The sequence below is a fragment of the Monodon monoceros genome, unplaced genomic scaffold (assembly GCF_005190385.1).
Source record: "Monodon monoceros isolate NGI ecotype Baffin Bay Population unplaced genomic scaffold, NGI_Narwhal_1 Super_Scaffold_21, whole genome shotgun sequence".
NCBI classification, from domain to species: domain Eukaryota; kingdom Metazoa; phylum Chordata; class Mammalia; order Artiodactyla; family Monodontidae; genus Monodon; species Monodon monoceros.
In genome coordinates, this window is record NW_021703778.1 from 48779043 (window position 1) to 48798296 (window position 19254).

A 19254-nucleotide genomic window follows, 5' to 3' on the forward strand; every position below is an offset into this window, starting at 1 on the left:
CCCACTCTCACCACTATTATTCAACATAGTTTTGGAAATTTTAGCCACAACAATCAGAGAATAAAAAAAGAAATAAAAGGAATCCAAAGCAGAAAAGAAGAAGTAAAGCTGTCACTGTTTCCAAATGACATGATACTATACATGGAGAATCCTGAAGATGCTACCAGAAAACTACTAAAGCTAATCAATGAATTTGGTAAAGTAGCAGGATCCGAAATTAATGCACAGAAATCTCTTGCATTCCTATACACCAATGATGAAAAAATCTGAGAGGGAAATTAAGGAAACACTCCCATATACCATTGCAACAAAAAGAATAAAATACCTAGGAATAAACCTACCTGAGGAGACAAAAGACCTGTATGCAGAAAACTATAAGACACTGATGAAAGAAATTAAAGATGATACAAACAGATGGAGAGATATATCATGTTCTTGGATTGGAAGAATCAACATTGTGAAAATGACTACACTACCCAAAGCAATCTACATATTTAGTGCAATCTCTATCAAACTACCAATGGTATTTCTCACAGGACTAGAACAAAAAATTTCACAATTTGTATGGAAACACAAAAGATCCCGAATAGCCAAAGCAATCTTGAGAAATAAAAACAGAGTTGGAGAAATCAGGCTTCCTGACTTCAAACTATACTACAAAGCTACAGTAATCAAGACAGTATGGTACTGGCACAAAAACAGAAACATAGATCAATGGAACAGGACAGAAAGCCCAGAGATAAACCCACGCACATATGATCACCTTATTTTTGATAAAGGAGGCAAGAATATACAATGGAGAAAAGACACCCTCTTCAATAAGTGGTGCTGGGAAAACTGGACAGCTACACGTAGAAGAATGAAAGTAGAACACCTGCTAACATCATACACAAAAATAAACTCAAAATGGATTAAAGGCCTAAATGTAAGGTCAGACACTACAAAACTCTTAGAGGAAAACATAGGCAGAACACTCTATGACATAAATCACAGCAATATCCTTTTTGACCCACCTCGTAGAGAAATGGAAATAAAAATAAACAAATGGGACCTAATGAAACTTAAAAGCTTTTTCACAGCAAGGCAAACCATAAACAAGACGAAAAGACAACCCTCAGAATTGGAGAAAATATTTGCAAATGAAGCAACTGACCAATGATTAATCTCCAAAATTTACAAGCAGCTCATGCAGCTCAATATCAAAAAAAACCAAACAACCCAATCCAAAAATGGGTAGAAGACCTAAATAGACATTTTTCCAAAGAAGATATGCAGATTACCAGCAAACACATGAAAGAAGCTCAACATCACAATCATTAGAGAAATGCAAATCAAAACTACCATGAGGTATCACCTCACACCAGTCAGAATGGCCATCATCAAAAAATCTACAAGCAATAATTTCTGGAGAGGGTTTGGAGAAAAGGGAACACTCATACACTGTTGGTGGGAATGTAAATTGATACAGCCACTATGGAGAACAGTATGGAGGTTCCTTAAAAAACTAAAAATAGAACTACCATATGACCCAGCAATCCCACTACTGGGCATATACCCTGAGAAAACCATAATTCAAAAAGTCATGTACCACAATGTTCATGGTAGCTCTATTTACAATAGCCAGGACATAGAAGCCACCTAAGTGTCCAACGACAGATGAATGGATAAAGATGTGGCACATATATACAATGGACTATTACTTAGCCATAAAAAGAAACGAAATTGAGGACTTCCCTGGTGGCACAGTGGTTGAGAGTCCGCCTGCCGATGCAGGAGACGCGGGTTCGTGCCCCGGTCCGGGAAGATCCCACATGCCGCGGATCGGCTAGGCCCGTGAGCCATGGCCACTGAGCCTGCGCGTCTGGAGCCTGTGCTCCGCAACGGGAGAGACCACAACAGTGAGAGGCCCGCGTACTGCAAAAAAAAAAGAAAAGAAAAAGAAATGAAATAAGAGTTATTTGTAGTGAGGTGGATGGACCTATATTCTGTCACATGGAGTGAAGTAAGTCAGAATGAGAAAAACAAATACCGTATGCTAACACATATATATGCAATCTAAAAAGGTTATGAAGACCCTAGGGGCAGGACAGGAATAAAGACGCAGACGTAGAGATGGACTTGAGGACACGGGGAGCGGGGGAAGGGTAAGCTGGAACGAAGTGAGAGAGTGGCATGGACATATATACACTATCAAATGTAAAATAGAGAGCTAGTGGGAAGCAATCGCACAGCACAGGGAGATCAGCTCCCTGCTTTGTGACCACCTAGAGGGGTGGGATAGGGAGGGTGAGAGGGAGACGCAAGAGGGAGGAGATGTGGTGATATATATATATATATGTATAAATGATTCACTTTGGTATAAAGTAGAAACTAACACACCATTGTAAAGCAATTATACTCCAATAAAGATGTTAACAACAACAAAAAAAGATCATATGTTTAAACTCTTAGTTGTGTGAGCAAAGTCTAAAAGTGCTCGAAGGTACAATCTCCTGCTGGAAAGAAATCTCACCATTAGATGATCATGGTCACACACAGCATTCTGTTCTTTACCTTTCCCATCCCTGCTTGACAGACCCCCAGCTCCCAGTCCACTAGATGGGAGGACTCACGAAAGATTCTTAAGAGACATCCTCTACGTCCTTCAGAATGAAACACCTGCAGGACCATCAATCATTGGTCACCTCTTACAGCACAGCTTAGACAAACTATAGTGTTAACAGACTCTTTCTAATTCTTGCCACCAAAATAATGTTCTAGGAAAAAACACAAGGCAGAGAAAAGAAGAGGACAGAAAAAGCCCATCCTGCCATCAATTTTATCTATGTTATATCTATATGGATATAAGTCTAGATAAATTTTTCCATACTTACACTCGTGTCAGTACAAAGATAGGATATAAAACCCCAAGGGGGAAAAAAGTTGCTGAATTTAAAACTTGACGATCGACTAAAAGAGAGAGACTGTTTCCGATGACAATAACTCCAAGTCATGGTTGAAAGACATACATAGTGACATTAAATTTAAGCCATTGGGAGCTTCCCTGGTGGCGCAGTGGTTGAGAGTCCGCCTGCCCATGCAGGGGACACGGGTTCGTGCCCCGGTCCGGGGGATCCCACATGCCGCGGAGTGGCTGGGCCCGTGAGCCATGACCGCTGAGCCTGCGCGTCCGGAGCCTGTGCTCCGCAATGGGAGAGGACACAGCAGTGAGAGGCCCGCGTACCGCAAAAAAAAAAAAAAATTTAAGCCATTGGACAGTGTCGTTGACACTCTCATTGATCCCAAGTGCCCTCTCTTGGGGAGGTCATTGGTTCTCCAGTGAAATGGAGCCTTGAGTTCTGCACATTTTTGGCTCAGATAGTCACCAACTCAATGAATATAAAGCATGATGGCTGCCATGTTTTTAAAGCCCCATTTTTGGAGCATTTGGTGTTCATCGTTTCATTTCATCCACAGCATGCCTAGGGCACTATTTATCCTCATATGTGGTCAAGAAGGAAACTAAGGATTGAACCAGTGTCCCAAATTGCCTGAACAGAAGGACACTCTAGTTCTCAAGAGGCTTGGATGAGGACAAAGGCCGGCCACCCTCAACTTCCCACAGGAATTAGAACAACCCTCGATGTAGTTGTCATATTTCAAGTCCAAGCCCGGGACCCTTCTCAGACCTGGAGCTTCTGTCCTCATGGCACCCAAGCTCTTATTCAAGAGACAGTTCAAGAAGCACCAGGAGTCAGATAGCCCTGGTGGAATCTCTCAGCCACTCATTTTCTTGTAGACAGTGAAAAATGCTTTGTACTCCTTCTGAGCCTCGGATCCCTCATCTGCAAAGTGAAGATAAATTCTGCTCCCTGTGTGGCATGTTCTGAAAATTAAATGGGATAGAAAATAATGGGCACAAAAAATGGAGGCATGACAACACAGCAAAAACAGCAATGATGCAGGATTTGTATTTATTTGGTGGGGATCTTCACCCAACCCAAAGATCTGCAACCCCACAGACTCCATTTCACAGCAGAACCTCTCCAAGGAAGGACATATAAGAAGCCTGCAAAATTCTTTTCCAAAATTTCAGAGTCCCACCAAGCATCACTGAAACTCTTACTGAGTAGTATTAGCAGTGAAAACAAGAGTACCTCTCACTGAGTCAGTTACCAAATTCAAATCCCTTAATGTCTATTGAGGGATTTTTTTTTTTGGAGTTTTCTGAACCTAACTTTATTGACATATCCTGCACTTTGAGAGAAAATAGAAATCCTGCTTGGCTTATATGAGTTTGAATCTTATTTTAATCATTTGGAGAGATGATTTACAATTCTTGAGGGATGCCCCATAGTATAAAACTAGAACAGAAAACATAATTCTAAACTCTTTTCTTCTATCCCATCTTTCTTAAGAGACACAGAGAGAGAGAGAGAGAGAGAATCTGTCTGTCTATGGAGAAAGAGGTTGTCAGTGCAGAGAGATAAGAAGATAAAAGAGCAATTAAACTCTCCATTTATCAAGCACATACTTGTGGCCAGGGCCCGAGCATAGAAAACAGTGACACGTGTCTCTGCAGCCACAGTATAGCAGCAGAAGCAGCCCAGAAATTTTATAAAGACAGAACAGTGTGGTAGAAATGAAGATGCTAGGAACCCCAGGGGCTAAGGAAAGTCAAAGAAGTAATGTTTAAATCCAAGGGTGGGGAGAGAAAACTGCTTCCCATCCTTTCTCAGTGGTAGTTATGTGCACAGTTCTCTGTTTCGCAGGCTTATTCCTGCTTTGGGGTATGAGGTCAGTCTAATTCCTTGAAAGCTCATTCCAGCCTCTAATTCTTCTGCTGCCTCCATTAAAATAAAAAAAAAGCAGAGAGGGAATCTTCTTGCCAGAGAGCATTTCTTACATAGGACAGTCTCTAACAGGTTGTGATAGTCATGTTTGTTTGTCCTGGTTAATCCAGATAATGTGTTGCTACTGACCCCTGCCAACTCTCAAAAGCTTTGACTTAGTGACACTCCCAAGCAGAGCCCTCCATGTACTGCTCCAGCGTCATGTGCCATCGTGAAATGAAGCCCTGCATGCCTGGCTCTGGAGCACCCAGCACTGGGGTGTCATTGTGAAAAGCAGCCTGGTCCTGAACCAGACCGTGGAATTTGGAGGCTCTGCACAAGGGCTCACTTCTCCATTTACAACCAGAGCACCATAAGCCCCCACTTCAATGGGTAGATACAAGTGGTATTCTGGCTTCCAGGAATTAGCAACAATTCAGAGTCAGAAAATCCTGAAGGGTCTATGTATTTATTTTTCCTCAGTGTGGCGTCATCCTTGTTAATGACCCCATGACATTAGAGCATTGGAGGAAGATTTACAGTCTATACTTGTGACAGTGCAGCAGTCCTCAAGGGGACCCCGCCTGCTTGCAATCAAGGGGCTCCCCCTCTGAGAACTGGCTTAGGCCTAGGATTGGAATGAGAGGTCGGAACTCTCCGCTGCGGCACCCTCTGTCCACAAGACCTGAAGTTTCCCCCGGTATACAGATGTATTTTAGTAGGCTGCCCAGCTTTTTCATTCCTGAAGACACCAGGATTTTTACCAAACCCAGGTTCAGCTGCTCACTGCTCATAAGCCAATACTTCAAGAGGCAAGTGTTAGTAGGAAGGAAAGGTGCTTTAATCAGAAAAGTCGGCAATCTGGGGAGAAAGACGACTTGGGTCCAGAGACCAACTCTGAAGATTCTACTCAGCCATGACAGTTTTTAAAGGGGAAAATGGGGGAGGGGAAAAATCTCAGTGAATCATCGAGGCACGAGGCTGGGTTCTGCATCAAGCTCCATTGCATGCAGACTGACTGACTCTCCAGATGTTATCTTGCCTGTGTGATCTGCCTGCAGGATTGCTTAGGGGGCGCTGTTGGGGTTAGAGTGCTATTCATCATTTTTTTTTAACTGCTTCATTCTTCTTTTTATCTAGGAAAAGGATCAACAGGTTAGACAAGGCATGGTGTGCATTCAGGAGAGAAGAAGTCAGGAGTTAGGTTAAATTGCCTAGTGATCTGATTCCTATAATTAGGTTCTCTTAAGGTTAGAGGGGAACAGAAATGGGCAAAAAGGAAAGGGGCAAAAGAGCTGCTTTCAGAATCATTAGCCACTGCCAAAGTCCCTGTGGGGACAGCCATCTGTTCCTGCACAGCCCCCCTTGCCTCTGGTGTTAAGAGCAGCATTTGATCTCTGCTGCTCCAGGATCCCATCGTCCCCACTGGAGCCACAGAGTGCACCTGAGCCACAGCATCTCCTGTCATCACATGGCCCACAGTGAAGACCAATCAGAAAAACTTTTCAAGAATGCTAGCATCCCCCTCACACCTGCATTTCTCAGACCCTTAACAAAGGGGAGACACTCAGGCCTCTCATGAGAGCTGTAGTGGGGAGAGGAAAGTGAAACTTTCACAAAATAAATCTACTTCAACTTCCCCACATCCCTACTCCTTTGGGTGCCTTCCTCTATATTATGCCAAGGAACTTCTGGCATCTCACTATCATTAAATGTGTGACACCACACCAATCCAAGCTTGAGTCATCCAACCAAATAAACCACTAGATCCAATTTCAGGTGCACATGAAATCCTGGATCTCTGATAAGTGCAACTGTGTAGAAAAATTTCTCCTCCAGGGTTGTATCCAATCTTCTTTGTCTAACACCCTTAAAATACATGACTACATATATTCCCCAGGTTTCTGGTAATATAAATTAGCAAACTCTTGCAAATCTTTTGAAATATAGGCTGTTTCTTCCTGTGTAGACTTTTCACTTCTTCTCTGGAGCAAGCTGAGCCATGAGATGTGGTTGGTTAGGTGTTGGGGAGGGTGGGTCTACCTTGCAAGGCAACTTTCCCGCATGAGATTCTGACAGTGGCTTCAAGCAATAAAAGCCTGGTCTTCTCAGACACAGATGGCAAGTTGCTTCCACTGGAAAGGAAGGATCAAAGTGTCTCAGGGTTTCACAAGTATCAGCCTCATCTGAATCCATCCAGATGTCTCTATACCTGGCCTCGGGGTTCCAGTCCTTCCCAAACAACACCTTAAATTTCATGTGAGAGAATTGTCATAGCTTTGAATTCACTGTAGGTTGTAATTCTGCACCCCGCACAATTAAATATGTTGTCTGATTTTCAGCAAGCTCAGCCCTGGGTCTACAAGAAAAACAGATTTGGGGTGGGTGGGTGGAGAGTGGGGGTCCCTCTAGAGGCTCTCTGGTTCAGCGTAAGACTTGAACTTTGAGTTTAAAGACCTGAATATGTTGATTTTCTTTCTGTAAGGGCCCCAGCACCCTGAGAAAAAGCCATCCCATCTCACAGTCCTTGAGGTCATCATGACTGCCTGACAATCACAGGAAGTAGCCTGTGATTGAGCTGCATGGTCTTTGCTTCAGTAAGCATTGCACTACGAGCCAACACGAGGGTACATAGATTACTCATGACACAACCACATACCACAACAAGGGCTCAGCACTTAGTCAAGTCCACGGACATATCAACTCATGCCTCAAATCCCAGCTTTAAGGATCTTTCTCTTGGGGTCACTCCTGGAACCATTTTCTGTATCATCAAGGGTTCAATCATGAGGCAGGAGCCACACCAATTATTTTAACAGAGAAAATTTGTTTCATTATATAAGTTTCGGGTGCACAGCATTATAGTTTGACATCTGTCTACACTGCAAATCGATTGCCACCACATCTAGTTACCATTCATAACCATGAAGTCTACCCCTTTCACATATTTCATCCATCCCCCAACACACTCCCCCTCTGGTAGCCACCAATCTGATCTCTTTCACTATGAGTTTGTTTTTGCTTTGTTTTGTTAATTTTTATTGGAGTATAGTTGCTTTACAATGTTGTGTTAGTTTCTACTGTACAGCAAAGTGAATTAGCTATACCTATACATATATCCCCTCTTTTGGGTGTTTCCTTCCCCTTTTGCTCACCACAGAGCATTGAGTAGAGTTCCCTGTGCTATACAGTAGGTTCTCATTAATTATCTATTTTACACATAGTAACAATAGTGTATATATGTCAATCCCAATATGAGTAAAATCATATGGCATTTGTCTTTCTTCCTTTGACTTATTTCACTTAGCATAATACTTTCAAGGTTCATCCATGCTGTTGCAAATGACAGGATTTCATTCTCCTTTATGGCTGAGTAGCATGCCACTGTGTATATATACCACGTCTTTTTTTATTCATTCATCCATCCAAGGACAATTAGGTTGTTTCCGTATCTTGACGATTGTGAATAATGCTGCAATAAACCTAGCGGTGCATATATCTTTTCCAATTTGTGTTTTCATGTTCTTCAGATAAATACCCAGAATTGGAATAGCTGGATCATATGGCAGCTCTGTTCTTAATTTTTTGACGAATCTCTATACTGTTTTTCATAGTGGCTGCACCAATTTATAGTCCCACCAGCAAGTGTATGAGTGTTCCCTTCTCTCCATATCCTTTCCAATTCTTGTTATCTGTTGTCTTTTTGATAATAGCTATCCTAACAGGTGTGAGATGGTATCTCATTGTGGTTATGATTTTCATTTCCCTAATAATTAGTGATGTTGAACATCTTTCCATATGCCTTTGGCCATCTGTATGTCTTCTTTGGAAAAATGTCTATTCAGATTCTCTGCTCATTTTTCAATCAGGTTGTTTTGCTGTTGTTGTTGAGTTAATGAGTTCTTTATATTTTTTGAATATTAAAACCTATTGAATATGTGATTTGGAAATATCTTCTCCCACTCAGTAGGTTGCCTTTATGTTTTGATGATGGTTTACTTCATTATACCGAAACTTTTTACTTTGATGTAGCCTCATTTGTTTGCTTTTGCATTTGTCACCCTTGCCTCTGGAGTCAGATCCACAAAGACTGATGTCAATAAGGTTACTGCCCATGTTTTCTTCTAGGAATTTTATGGTTTCAGGTCTTGCATTCAAGTCTTTAATCCATTTTGAGTTAATCTTTGTGTATGGTGTAAGATAGTTGTCTAATTTCATTCTTTTGTATGTGGCTGTCCAGTTTTCCCAACTCCATTTATTGAAGAGACTATCATATGTTCTTTGCTCCTTAGTAGTGAATTAATTGTCCATATATGTGTGGATTTATTTCTGGGCAATCATTTCTGTTCCATTGATCTGTGTGTCTGTTTTTGCACCAGTTGCTATACTGCTTTGATTACTATAGATTTGTAGTATAGTTTGAAATCAGGGCATGAGTTACCTCCAGTTCTTCTTTCTCAATATCATATTGGCTATTTGGGATTTTTCTGTGGTTCCATAAAAATTTTAGAAGTACTTGTTCTAGTTCTGTGAAATATGCCATTGGAATCCTGATAGGGATTGAATTGTATCTGTAGATTATTTTGGTTAGTATGGATATTTTAACAATAGTAATTCTTCCAATCCATGAGCATGGAAAATCTCTTCATTTACTTGTGTCTTCTTCAGTTTCTTTCATCAGAGTCTTACAGTCTCAGTGTATAGTTCTTTCACCTCCTTGGTTAAACTTATGCCTAGGAGGGAATTCCCTGGCGGTTCAGTGGTTGGGACTCTGTGCTTTCACTGCCGAGGCTGCAGGTTCAATCCCTGGTCAGGGAACTAAGATCCCACAAGCTGTGTGGCATGGCCAAAAAAAAAATTATTCCTAGGGCTTTCATTATTTTTAATGCAATTGTAAATGAGATTGTTTTCTTGATTTCTCTTTCTGATATTTCATTATTAGTGTGTAGAAATGCCACAGATTTCTGTATATTGATTTTGTATCCTGTCACTTTACTGAATTAATTTATTAGTTCTAACAGTTTCTTGTGGGGTCTTTAGGGTTTTTATATACAGTATCATGTCATCTACAAATAGTGACAGTTTCACTTCCTCCTTTCTGACCTGGATGTATTTTACTTCTTTTTCTTGCCTAATTGCTGTGGTTAGAACTTCCAGTACTAAGTTGAATAACAGTGGCAGGAATGGGCATCCTTGTCTTGTTCCAGATCTTACATTCCAGATCTTACAGGAAAAGCTTTCAGCTTTTCACCATTGAGCATGATGTTACTGGTGGGTTTGTCATACGCAAACTTTATTATGTTGAGGTACATTCCCTCTATACCCACTTTGTTGAGAGTTTTTATCATAAATAAATGTGGAATTTTGTCAAATGCTTTTTCTGCATCTATTGTGATGATCATATGATTTTTATTCTTCATTTTGTTAATGTGATGTATCACTATCACATCAATTGATTTGTGGATGTTGAACCATCCTTGCATCCCTGGAGTAAATCCCACTTGATCATGGTGTATGACCCTTTTAATGTATTGTTGGACTAGGTTTGCTAACATTATGTTGATGATTTTTGCACCTATGTTCATCAAGAATATAGGCTTATAATTTTCTTTTGTGTGTGTGTGTGTGGTGTCCTGGTTTTAGTATCAGGGTAATGCTGGCTTCATAAAATGTGTTTGGAAGGTTTTCCTCCTGTTCAATATTTTGGAAGCATTTAAGAAGGATAGGTATTAAATATTCTTTGAATGTTTTGTAGAATTTGTCATGAAGCTGTCTTGTTCTGGGCTCTTGTTTGTCGGGAGATATTTTTATGACTGTTTTGATCTCTTTACTAGTAATCAGTCTATTTAGATTTTCTATTTCTTCATGATTCAGTTTTGGAAGACTGTATATTTCTAGGAATTTATCCATTTCTTCTAGGTTGTCCAAATTGTTAGCATATAGTGGTTCATAGTAAGCTCTTATGATCCTTCGTATTTCTGTGGTATCAGTTGTAACTTCTCTTTCATTTCTGATTTTATTTGAGTCTTCAGTATCACCTCTATGCTTCCTTTATATTTTTACCACCTGTGTAGGCATTCCTAAACACTATAGTTTATTTTTTACCAGTTTTTAAACCTACAATATGTATGCTCTTATGCCTGAATTCTTTCACTCAACATGTAATTGTGTGTAGCTATAATTTATTCATGTTTGTTGCTGTATAGTATTCCATTGTACGAATAGATCATCATTTATTATCCATTATAGTTAATGGACATTTAGGATGTGTCCTAAAAACAACTGATTTTTAAGGCACAAAAATATACATCAGTGCACTGGAAGAGACCACTAGGATAGTTATTCTCAAAACTCCTTTACACATTTAAAACTTATTGAGGACCCCAAAGCAATTTTGTTTATGTAGGTTTTATCTATCAATATTTACTATATTAAAAATTAAAACAAAGAAATGTTTAAATATTTATTAGTTCATTTTAAAATAACCATAATTAAACCCATTACATGTTAATATAAAAATATATTTATATTTTTGAAAGAAAAACTATATTTCCAAAAAAAATAGTGAGAAGAGGGGCATCGTTTTATATTTTGCAAATCTCTTTGAAATCTAGTTTCACAGAAGATAGCTGTATCATTGGGTCTGCTTCTGTATTTAGTCTGTTGCTACATGTTGTTTGGTTGAAGTATGTGAAGAAAATCCAGCCTCACACAGATATATAATTGGGAAAAGGAGGATCTTGCAGAATCTCTGAGAGTCTTGGGAATTTCCAAGGGTCCTCGGATCATCCTTCACAAAAGGCTGATTTAGAAGATGCTCTAGGAAGGTAAATGCAATCTTAAAGATTGTATGGAGGAAGGCCAGGTGCATTTTGGCAGTCCTTATGATTCAAATGCTCTGGCTTAAAGTACCTCTTCTCCCTTAGCAAGTCTCCTACTTTGTACCTCTGCAAAAAGAAAATGAATAGTAAATTCACACAGATAGACAGGCAGGGGCAGCGGGGAGGGATGTACATCATCTCACTTGTTGATCAGGCTCTGCCATATCTCAATCCCAATTTAAACTCAGTTAGAGAATCTTCTCCAAGGGCATTTTGTACCGTTTGTACAGAAAACACGTAATACTTTTGTAATAAGAAAATGTGTTATTTTCTAGAAGAAAATAAAAGGAGGAGGGGGAGAGACAGAAACTTCCCCCACTTTTCTCCTGGACAGTGGGATCCCCAAGGCAGAGAACAAGAGGGTGGCTGGGAGGGAAGAGCAGATTAGAAAAGAACAACCGAGCAGCCGAGAAGCCCAAGGCTCTGCTCACAGATGAGAAATGCACATGATACATGTCAGAATTGATTTCCTGTTCTGAAGTAAAGAGGAAGGTATTTTTCTGAGTTCATATGTCCCCATTCATGGGACTGAAATGCAAACTTAGAGTGCCAGGAATAGAAACAACGGGCAAGAAGCACACATTAAGACCCTTCAACAGAGACCCCCAGTGCTGCCTCCCTTTACACACGACTCAGTGTCTCAGTTCCTGCTTGAGTAAGTCTAGTAATAACCCCCAAGATCCCAAAGCCATCCAGGAACTCAGATAAAGAAACCAGCCGCAGAGTAGAACCACATCAAAGCACAAAAGGTGGGTCCCCGCTAATGAACAGCAGCCGGGTTTGACAGCCTGGGCTGCTTGCCAAGCTCATTTGTTTCCAGGCCTTCGCTTGCCAACTGAAGTGGTTGAAAATTAATAGGTCCCCAAAATATTTCTTTGGATACATAATGTAAGTGCTGCCAACTCTGGCCACTTCGACTGATGTTAGAAGAAGCAAAGTTAAAATGGTAATGAAAAGGAAGTACCAGGTACCATAAAGCAGCACTCCAAGTGGAAGGCATCCCAAAAGGACAGCAAGTGTGGTTGCTGCATTCACCGAGAGGAACGTACATTCTAAATTCAGCTTCTGATCTCAAGTGTCAGCAGGCTGCTGCTGAGAGCGTGAGAAGGGAAGCCTTCTTCTACTACCATAAATAATAAATAAGTGTTCAAATTTATGAGACTTTTCACTTAAAACAAGCCCCGTAGTATATACTAACCTGCCTTGAGGGGAATGATAGAAAGTCGATTTTAACTGAAACAGAGGATAAAGGGTGAAACACAATAATGGAAAAAAAGTCCTGGAACCCTGAGAAAATGTAATTCTTTTCAAAGCATTCCAAACCTCTTTTTAAAAATAGACTGTTTGAAGCAAATCAGTAGCTGCACTTCCTCTCAGATTCGATATCTTCTCATTGCACACCTACTATCAAACTGCTATTTAACAACTTAAGAATCTTTGGATTTGCCCCACCCTGTGATTCAACCCTGGAGACAAGTCTGTGCAGTTAATAAGCATCAGATCCCCAGGTGGTGGAGCCCAGGAAGCTCAGTGCCCACGCTTTACCTACATGATCACATTCTGCTCTCACAACAACCCAGAGACATGGGTATGTTTATCTCCATTTTCCCCATGAAGAAACTGAATTTCAGAAGTGAAGTAACTTGCACTGCACTCGTATATATAAACACAGTCTCAAACACACCGCTATTGGGAATCAAAACTCAATATGACTTTAAGTTCTGTGAGTGTGAGTGTGTGTGTTTGTGTATGTGTGTGTGTGATGGGGAGTGTGACAGAAGGTGATGAAGACGTCTAGAGCTACTTCTACGACTTGAGAATTCTCTGTAAGCTAAGTTCAGGAAGTGGTTGCAAAAAAATCACTTTTATGTTTACAGAAAAACCCAAGGAGGAATTCAGTTTGGGGACTAAGTTATCATTAAGGGAAAATTCTGAGAGCCTAAAGACAGGCAGAATTGATAACTGGGGGCTGCAGGTTATATTCACACTTCAGTGGCTCCATCCCTAAAAACATTGCACATGTCAGCCATCTTCAGAGACATGTGGTCACAGGAATCTCAAATTGTAAGAGAATGTCTCCACAAAAAACTTATACCCATCTCAGAATATCTGGGATGTAGTTTCTTCCCACTAACCAGTCATGACTTACAAGATCCAATACAAGTATTTGTGTGTCAGCAACACCAGCCGCCTGTATTGGTCAAGGTTAGTAACACTAGCTGATGTAACAAACAGGCCTCACTGGTGTGACAGACCAGTATAAGTTAGGCAGCTCCATTCTAAGACACGTCTTGGATACCTTTTACTCTGTGGCTCTGCCATTGATAATGGGACTTCTTAAAGTCCCTCTAAGACTTTAGATCCTCCACAGTCTGGGGCCTCATCACACAGGAATTTTTATAGGCCAGAACTGAAAGTAGCAGGAATCATTTCTGCCCACATCCTTGGACTGAACTCGCTGTGCCATCCAATACAAGGGAGGCCTGGGAAAGCACAGTTTAGTTGTGTGTCCAGGAAGGAGTAGAAAACTAGATGTGTGAATGCAAGCAGCTCAGGCAACAGTCCCTGTGATTCCTGGGGTTGCAGCCAGGAATGTGTGCAGGGTTGGGGTGGGGAGGGCAGGGAGCCAGTGTGGAGGCAGAGATGGGAGAAGGAAAAAGGTTCCACGGAATTCAGGCCCAGCTCTGCCTCAAAGGAGTAACTTTGAGACCCAGATGTCAAACCTCTTGCAACCTCAGTTTCCCCATATGTGACTTAAGGCTAAAAATAACTAGCTCAAGTTGTTATGAGGACCGATTAAAGCGATGCATGGAAACGCAGGCTTTAAATGATGAAAGACCGAATACTGGACCCTTCAGCTAGGAAAGGACTTTGATGTCATCCAGCAAGTGTCAGGGAGCTGAAGGTTCCTGCTGGGGGAAGAAGAGTTTTCAGCAAGCACCGGCCTGAGAGCTGTTCCCTGCCCAAATCCAGGAGGGCCTTGTCGGCACACACCCCTGCCCCCTAGTCCCCCCACAGAGCCAGCCCATCACAAAGAGAGTCAAGGCAGAGGGATGGCACCCTGAGAAGGAAACCCAACCCCAGATAATAAGCAACTACAGTGGATCTTTCACAGAGGTGCCTGGAAGGTGGGCAACATCCTCTGGCTCAGCTTTGCCTGCATCCAAACAGCAGCATCCTAGGAACAAGAGAATCGGCCTTGCAGAAATCCGGTCCTCTCTGTCTAGACAGTGACCTTTGGATATGACTGGGAGAAGGATTGAGGTTCTTTTTTCTATTAGTCCTAAAAGCATTGATACAACTATACCTCCTGTTCAACTCAGAATCCAGAGTGAAGGGAACTGATCAGGGCCCTGGAGGCATATGTGATACACCAAGGGTGACTGGAGAGACCCAGAGGGGACAAAAAGAGCCACATCCCTCAGCCACACACCAGAGGAAGCCATCAGCACCTCCTCCATTCTTCCTGTGCCCAGAGAATGCACCCCTGCGGGCCCAGCTCTTCCTCTCAGGGAAGATTCACACTGAGTCATCCCAAATGGCATCACCATGCTGCCCATGATTGGATTTCTTTTGGCTCTATGCCTGAAATCAGCAAAATGATTTTATTCTCCATCAAAAATTCATGACTTGGGGCTTGATCAGTTAAGATGCCTGATGGCAGGGCCTTCTCCTTCCCATTTGCCCAAGGAAATCACAAAGAAGCCAGGCTCCTTCTAGTTCCACCACCCTTAGGACAGAAACTTCATCCCTATGGTGACAAAATGGCTACCAACTTCCAGCCCTTCCATTGCTATTCCAGACAGGAAAAAGAGCAGAAGAGGAGGGCGAAAGGCACATGCCAGTCAACTAACTGATTTTGTCCCTTTTTATCAAGAAAAACAACTTTCCCAGAAGCCCCATCCAGTATATTTCCTTTTTTTTTCTAATTTTTATTGGAGTATAGTTGATTTACAGTGTTGTGTTCAGTATATTTCCTCTTGAGTTTCTTTAGCCGGAAGCATGCACACAGCCACCCCCAACTGCCAGACTGCCTGGCAATTCCCTTCTTTGGTCTGTACACTGTCCACCTGAAAAAAAATTTGTTAGTAAAGAAGAAGGGAAATAGGTAAGCAGCCAGTAGTATTGACCGCAGGTTGTATACAAAAGGCCCACAGAACTTCACTTTGGGAAAAGAAATTAAATCTAGAGTTGGGACTAAAGTGGGTACAATGCCCTGTTCAGCGTCCTCTGACGGTTCATCTCCACCAAGGCCCAAATGCCCGGGACAAGACTATTGGCTCATCAGCCACCTGACTCCCTCAAATAGCACAAAATGTGTGCATTTCCACATAATTACTGACTTCCTCAACAGATTTAGTGTCTAAGTTTATCTTCACTTTAATCCAATTTCATAGTTGGAGCAGAGGGATTCCAGCAGCAGGTCTTTCTTAACCTTCTGATATCATTAATTATTGCTACACTGGGAGTTACTGCATGGAACAAGCAGGTTCTTAAATAGAAGTCATTTGCCTCTCAGCAGGGAGGCTCACAGATTTATTTCCGAATCCTCAACTGCTGCCCTTGAGTAATCAGTTTCATGGTGATCTCCCTGTACTCACCTCTGTGCAGGGTAAACCCTTCCTCTTTGGCTTCCAGATCAGCCCAATTTGCCACCTGTAGCGGGAGGCGTCCATTTCCTCGTTTAATTGTTGAATAGGGTTTTCTAGAAGGAAAGACCAGCCTTTCCCTGAGCTCTGGGCATTTGGTCATGCTTCCTGGTGATTTTCTGCTGAAGGAAATCCCCTAACTCATTAAAAAACAAAAAGATAGATTAATTGACCAGTTCAGTAACAAGTCGCTCCAGGACCCAATAAACCTGGCAAAGAATACATTCCAGTTACAACTGTGCTCAGCGGGAACCCAGTGGGTAAGCCGGCGTAATCTTTCTCCAGCACAGAGGAATTTTTACATTTTCTTCTCCATTCATGTCACTCTTTTGCCTAAGTGTGGGCCTCGGGTCCATCTGTGGTTCTCCCATCCTGTCACTCTACCTGCTGCTGTGACCCAGAGTGGCTGCAAATGACTCTGAAACCAAAGGGGGTCTCCGAAAGGGTCACTGCAGGCCTGAGTTTGCAGGAGCCCTCGCAGTGGGGCATTGGGGCTGAGGAGGGACCGTCGCCCCTGGAGCACAGACATCTGGGAAGCTGTCGGGGTCCTGGCTGGCGGTGCAGCTGCAGCCCACCCTCCCCAGCAGGAGAAGGTCAGCAGGAAACAGGGACTTTGGTAACTAGCCTGACTGAGAAAGCAGGCAGAGTGGGAGCTAATGGCCTTGCTGGGAGCATCCGCGGAGGCTGCTTCTTCATGGCGTTGCTCCCTTTAGGATGTGCTCCCAATCACTTGGGAACCTTGGACACCGTAAAAACATTGCCCCTGAAAGCGCACCAAGTAAAGAGTGTAAGAGATTTCACGCAAGACCAGGTTCTAAATAAAGTCAACAAATGTTTATTAAGCATCTCTTATGTGTCAGCTCTGAACCTAGAACTCATGGGTTGCCAGCAACTCAGTAAGGCCCTTGCCTGCCTCTACAAATAAAATACGATGTAGAAATAAATTTTAAAGGACAGCTAGGCATTCTAAATTCAGTCTATCTTTCCTTAGCTGTTTTCCCTCAACTGTTTTTTCCATTCCAACTTCCCTGCACTAGTCTCACTTACTTCTCATGTAGGCCAAGAAAAGAGCTGGCCCAGCAGTGAAGGAAGGAAATGGCTTGTTTTTTCACGTGAGAAAGGGCAGAGCAAACATCTTGGTCCGTACATGGACTTCGGCATAGGTGCTCCTGTTTCTGGAAACACACAGCTCACAGCCCTTCCTTGGCCTCCAGTTATGTGTCTCTAAGTCTGCCCTTGCTGTAGCTCACAAGTTCCTCAAGGCCACTGAGCAATTCTAATTTATGTCAATATTTCCAGTGATTGGCACAATGTCCAGAGCTGGTAGGTACTAAATCAGGGTTTCTCAACCTCAGCACTGTAGACATTTGGGGCCAGATAATTCTCTGCTGTGGGCTGTCCTGTGCACCGTAGGCTGTTTAGCAGCACCCCTGGCCTCTAGCCAGTAGATGCCATGCCAGGAGTACTGTCACCGTGGTTCTGACAAGAAAGATGTCTCACTCTGGACATCTTGTCTGGTTGGGAAACCACTGAATGAAATGAATGTTTGTTAAATCAACTAAATAAACGAGTGCTGCAGTGTCTGAGACTGTAGCTGCACCAATATTGCTTTTGAATTCTAAGTTCCAATAATGTTTAGCCTCACAATCTTCATAGAAGTAAGACCCCAGGGTTGGTGGGTGGGGGTGATTTACTCCTTGTGGTCTATGGATCACAGAGTATTCAAGAGTTAAATGAAGTTCCCCTGCCACAGTGTTGATGCTACAGCCCATGAGTTGCTTATCTCAGAGACAGAGCCATCAGTGGCACTAGTGCACTGCCCCTATGGAAGATCCCTTGGGCTGAAGTCCACAGTCCTCAGTCCTTGCAAATTCTTCCATGATCTCGGGTCCCTGTGTCCTCGCCAGCCTCATGCCCCACCCCCTCCCGCGGGCCCCTCACCTGCCAGACGCCGAGCCAACGTGCCAGCATTCCCCAAGTCGGCTCTTGTCCTTCCTCCTTCCGCCTGGACGATCTGGGCTCCTCACACCCTGCAGGATGCCTCTGTGGACATTCAGCCATGGACTCAGAGCTCACTACCGCCCCCCTTAGGCAGGGCAAATACCTCTCCCAAACCCCCACCTGCTGCTTTGCTGCAAATGCTGGCTGCCCTGCTCCAGCCCAGAGCCAGGAACACACGTGCTCCATGAAGGACTTCATTCATGGGTTAAAGCGTGAATCGCAGCTGCTGTGTCCTCTTCGACCCGACGTTGCACTGAGTGACGGACTCTCCCCGTGCTCCGAGGTAGTAACAGAAAGTTAACTTGGTTTTTTGGCATCATTTGGGGGGGGAAAAAAGTTGATTAACTGAATTTGGGGGGTTTTTTCTACAGGTTATTTGAGCACTGTGGATACACCATCAGAATTCTTGGTTCTTGGGACCTTACAATGGTATTCTAAGCATGCTATAGAGATTCAAAAATTACACACTGCAGTGGGAGGTGTTTAAAAAAACACGCATACATTAGTAAAATTGGATCTGCAGCACCAAGTGTTAGCAATGGTTTAAAATATTAATGCGTGTTGGATGCCAAGTTATTTTGAAGGCTCAACCAGACTTCTATTTGGCAGGAACAATTTCGCATAGGCAATTAGATACACGTGCAAATATTTAACTATAAATTGCTGCTTATACCATTGAAATATAGTGGTTCATCAGCTGGCCACCTGGTTAGCAGGGACAATTAAGGATTTGCCCAGATGACAACAAAATCCTCCCCACCTTCTAAAATCCTGCCACCTTTGCAGCATGCTAGGAATACAAACAGTTGCTCTCATTGTAGGGGGAAGGTGAGAAAGTTTAAAAGATACCTCAGAATTCTAAATTCTCAGTGGAGTCCAAAGGGCTGGAGATATGCCAGCTGTATATGCGTA